The sequence below is a fragment of the Euleptes europaea genome, chromosome 15, assembly GCF_029931775.1.
Source record: "Euleptes europaea isolate rEulEur1 chromosome 15, rEulEur1.hap1, whole genome shotgun sequence".
NCBI classification, from domain to species: Eukaryota; Metazoa; Chordata; class Lepidosauria; order Squamata; family Sphaerodactylidae; genus Euleptes; species Euleptes europaea.
Window position 1 is genome coordinate 35001268 of NC_079326.1, and position 5716 is coordinate 35006983.

Genomic DNA, 5716 nt, shown 5'->3' on the forward strand with positions numbered 1-5716 from the left:
GTCTCCCTTCGATCCGTCACAACTGCGTTTTCAAAAAATCTGGCCGGTTGGTATTCATCTAAGGGCCAAACTAGACATGACGACTTCTTTGTATGACTTCCCCATGACTTCCATGGGAACACAGTCGCCATTGTAAAGCCTAATGGGTTTAAATGGGTAATTGCCTATTTTAGGCTTTGAAATGGTGGCAGGATCCCTGTGGCGGACACAAGGATGCCATCACATCTAGTTTGGCCCTTAGTCTTTGTCATCAACATTATTTCACGCACAGGTCGTTCCATACAGCTTTATTGGAGCCGTAGTTCCCCGTCCCACACATCATTTAATTACCTGCCCCCACCATTTATGACCTTAGGGGAGAATCAATTTCACCTACTGCGCAGGTGTGAAACCAACTGCAAGGCAAAAGGAAACAATATTTACCGTCACCCCATTACTGCACATCCACAAAGCTATTCAGTGGATGGTGACAGCAAGAACATCTGAGGATTTGCTCATGAGTGGCTGTAACAGCGTAAAATGGTACTACTGAACATGCATGCCACGTACGTTTTCTGCATCTTCTAGTAACAGGAACCAATCACTGCTTTCCTGACATGTCAATAACATGCCAAAAAGAAGAGACTGTTGTGACTTTGTTTAGGAAAAAATGTCTTTATTCAGTTCAAGGGCCATAAATAACCTAATTTATTGCTCACATTCCTCATTCTGCAGGGCTGACAATGTACAACGATTAATCAGGAAGAGATAAGCATCATTTAGACAAAGGAAATCATGTCGCAATCTTTATATAACATTGATTCTACAATTATTTCCCACCAGTACGAAGGGAGTCGTTGGTTCTTTTCAATACCTAATTTAGCTCAGTGGCTGCACCAGGGCAACTAAGATGCCAAGGAGTCTGGGTGTGTGCTGCCACTTAGTACAACAGCAGGGGGGAAGCGGGGTTTGGCACTGCTGCACTTATTTTGCATGTTCCTACCCCCCCCCCAACAACTCACATCCGTTGCCAGCGCTCGGCTGGAAAACCTAAGGGCAGGGGTCCCCAACCTTTTTGAGTCTTTGGGCACCTTTGGAATTCTGACACAGTGGTGGCTGCAGCCACAAAATGACTACCACCAAATGGCTGCTACGAGGGGCAGAGCCAGTCACCAAGTTGCTGCTGCAGTTTAAATTAAGTTACACTATGAAGATCCCTGTGCTGGGGTAAAAGCTGCTGCCAAAGCAGTTTTAAAAAATCTGCACAGCCAATCAAATCTCCAATGGCCAAATGGAAGCCTTGCTGGGCAAAAGCCACACCTGGCTCCACCTACTAGGAAATGTGTTGAATGCCATGGTACACACCGGCACTGCAATGGAGACCCCAGCCTAAGGTAGGGTTGCCAACCTCCAGGTACTAACTGGAGATCTCCTGCTATTACATATGTTCATTTGGTTTAAAAATGGATCAGATGAATTCATGAATGATACATGTCTGTGACCATGGCTATTAGATACCATTTATTTGTTAATTTTTTAAAAATTACATCCTCCCTTACAGTGAGGGAAAAAAGTATTTGATCCCCTGCTGAATTTGCCCGTTCGCCCTCTGACGAAGAAATGACCAGTCCATAATTTTAATGGTAGGTCTTTTGTAGCTGTGAGAGACAGAATAACAACAGGAAAACCCCCAGAAACCCAGAAGACAAAAGTCAGAGATTGATGTGAATTATAATGAGTGAAATACCGTATATACTTGCGTATAAGCCGAGTTTTTCAGCCCAAAAAAAGGGCTGAAAAAGCCGAACTCGGCTTATACACGGGTCAATACGGTAGAGGGGGGAGGAGGGAGGGGGGAACTTACCGCCGTCACCGCCGCCATCGCCACCGGGCCAGCGCGGCTTCCTCCGGCCGGCAGCAGCCTGCAGGGGCCTCCTGCAGGGGCAGGAAGGCCGCGCCGCCGCTGCTGCCGGACCCGCACACCTTTCTCTGGCCAGCAGTGGCCTGCAGGGGCCTCCTGCAGGGGCAGGAAGGCCGCGCCACCGCCGCCGATTCGCCGCCTCTCCTGGTGAGTAGGGGGTTCAGGGGCTCTTCCCCCTCCCCCTTGGATGGCACTGGGGTTGGGATGGATTGGGAGGGCCTAGGAGGCTGGCGGGAGGGCGACCTGGGGCAGGGGCGAGATCATCCCTGCGCTCTAAAATGGCGGCCGCCATTTTAGAGTGCAGCATTACCGGTAAAGGGAATTTCTTATTGACCCTCGGCTTATATGCGGGTCAATAAGAAATTCCCTTTTCTGGCCTCAAATTTGGGGGGGGGTCAGCTTATACTCGGGTCGGCTTATACCCGAGTATATACGGGTAAGTATTTGATCCCTTTTCAAAAGATGACATAGTACTTTGTTGCAAAACCCTTGTTGGCAATTACAGAGGTCAGACGTTACTTGTAGGTGGCCACCAAGTTTGCACACATCTCAGGAGGTATTTTGTCCCACTCCTCTTTGCAGATCCTCTCCAAGTCAGTAAGATTTCGAGGCTGATGTGTAGCTACTCGAACCTTCAGCTCCCTCCACAGATTTTTGATGGGATTAAGGTCTGGAGACTGGCTAGACCACTCCAGGACCTTAATGTGCTTCTTCTTGAGCCACCCCTTTGTTGCCTTGGCCGTGTGTTTTGGGTCATTGTCATGCTGGAATACCCATCCTCGACCCATTTTCAATGCCGTGGCTGAGGGAAGGAGGTGCTCACCTAAGATTTGACGATACATGGTCCCGTCCATCGTCCCTTCGATGCGGTGAAGGTGTCCTGTCCCCTTAGCAGAAAAACACCCCCAAAGCATAATATGTCCCCCTCCATGTTTGATGGTGGGGATGGTGTTCTTAGGGTCGTAGGCAGCATTCCTCCTCCTCCAAACACGGCGAGTTGAGTTGATGCCAAAGAGCTCGATTTTGGTCTCATCTGACCACAACACTTTCACCCAGTTCTCCTCTGGGTCATTCAGATGTGCATTGGCAAACTGCAGACGGGCCTGTACATGTGCTGGCTTGAACAAGGGGAACTTGCAGGCTCTGCAAGATCTCAGTCCTTCACGGCGTAGTGTGTTACCAACTGTTTTCATGGTGACTATGGTCCCAGCTGCCCTGAGATCATTGAAAGTTCCCCCCGTGTAGTTCTGGGCTGCTTCATCACCGTTCTCATGATCATTGCAACTCCACGAGATGAGATCTTGCACGGAGCCCCAGACCAAGGGAGGTTGTCAGTTAGGGTTAGGGTTAGGGTTGTCACCTTCTCACCAAGCTGCTTGGCAATAGTCTTGTAGCCCAGTCCAGCCTTGTGCAGGTCTACAATCTTGTCCCTGACATCCTTGGACAGCTCTTTGGTCTTGGTCATGGTGGCTAGTTTGGAATCTGATGGATTGATTGCTTCTGTCGACAGCAGAACCTTAACCCTAACCCTAACCCTAACCTGGCTGGTTGATAGGGGATCAAATACTTATTTCACTCATTATAATGCACATCAATCTCTGACTTTTGTCTTCTGGGTTTCTGGGGTTGTTCCTGTTGTTATTCTGTCTCTCACAGCTACAATAAACCTACCATTAAAATTAGGGACTGGTAATTTCTTCATCAGAGGGCAAACGGGCAAATTTAGCAGGGGATCAAATACTTTTTTTCTCTCACTGTATCTTCTTAAAGGTGGCTAACAACACAAGAAGTTACAAGGACACACACACACACATACAAATGTAGTCCATTAACATGATAAAAACAAAAGTGCACAGAATGAATCCAAGATTTAATGTTCAAAACTGAACCTCCATGTTCACAGGAAGTAACCTTCTGAATACTAGTGATGGGAGGAATCAACAGGGGAAGCTTTGGCCTCTTTGGCCTGCCCTTCTCGTAGGGTTACCAGGTCCCTCTTTGCCACCAATGGGAGTTTTTTTGGAGCGGAGCCTGAGGAGGGCAGGGTTTGGTGAGGAGAGGGACTTCAATGCCATAGTATTTAGTATTCTTTTCTGTTACACCTACTTGTCTTCAGTGATGCCATCTTATAGTGAAACCAGATTGGCTACATCACAAGCACGTCATGCTCCATGAAAATCCATTCCACTGACATTGCTGGGCAGAGCTAAATCTGCCAACTGGTAAATTAAGCAAGCTCTTGGGGCTTCAACTTTCTGAGGGTCCTCAAAATTATTGAATAAAAGCCCTGCCCTACTCCTCCAAAATAAAGGCATTTGTGGACAAGTACTTGTAGGAAGATGGGATTTTCAACACACAGCTTCACTGTAGAATCAAAACCTCATAACCTAATTAGGCTGGAGTCCAGACATAATTTCTTTGTACACACACACACACACACACACACATTTGATACAGAAGTCCTATCTTTGCTGGATTTTAATGTTTGTTCAACCAGCTAGACAAAAGTCGTCGTCATCATCATCATCCATTCTTGAGTTCCCTTTCTGGGGAAAAAAAATCCACTTCAAAAAGGATTTGCTATTTAACAGAGGACAGGTGCTGTTTACAAAACATAAGCCCAAAGCATGCAGAACTACTTGTGTGCTTCTATATATTTCTATTTTTAAGTCCACCCATTTTATAAGGATCCTCCAAAGGTATTCTCCTTGCCAGTACTATCCATATTGTCGACTAGCAGCCCAATATTTTGTGCCAGAAACAAACTTGGAAAGCAACAGCGTCTTTTACTTACATTCTCCATCTTTTTTCTTAGGGACAAAGGTCCTCCCCACCCAATGGACCTGTCCAGTGGCTGTTGCTGAGCTGGGCAGGTGCTCCTTTCTTTTAAGTTAGAGGCTTGAAGCTACTTTAGCACAGTGCCTTTGGGTTTAATTTATCACATGTTAAGGCACCATTTATCACTAAATGCAGAATGATGAAGAAATGGCTCTATTAAAACTGAATAGCTACTGAATTAAAAAGCTGTTAAATGAGTTGGAGTGCAGACCACTGTTAACAATGTGTGGGAAGGGTGTTTGGCTTGAATCAATTGCTTTCACAGTAGTACTCCGAAGAGCCCACCTTTGGAGAAGCATGTTTAAGCATTCATATCTTGATTTCCTGACTGCATTAAAGCTTGATACTAATAATATTTTTTTTAAATTAGCCTCATGGCGAAGGTGGGAAAACGCCTGGGTCGTCCCAAGCATTTCTCTATCAAAACAAAATTTCTCCTCTATTTAAAAATTGAGGAATGGCAGATATATAAATACACATACATACACATAAAGCACAGCAACAGATTCCAATTAAGATATTTTTCACTTGCTCACCCATAATCTATTTGTAAATGCTTTTACAATATTTTAATGCACTCTGCCATGCCAACTGGTAAATAATAAATAGCTCTTTGTATACTTCAGGAAAGTCTGCATACAACCTCTTTGCAGGCACCAAAGAGCAAGCTTGCTAATGAGTTCAGATTCGTTTTCATTTTATTGATTGCCATAAGCTTGGTAGGTAATGGAAAAGTTCCAATACACAGCTGATATTGCTACTGACATGGCATGACAATTGCCAAGTCCAAACTTAAAAGCTCATGTAAAAAAAAATACTGCAGAAATATGCTGGAGAAATCTGACAACCCATGGAGCATGTACTTGCAACTTATATATTTAGAACATCAAGTCGTCAAACATGTATGCAACCTTCTGGCATAGTTAGGAAGCTATTTAGAACTTAAAAGCAGAATGGCAATATTCCCTCTCTCCACTA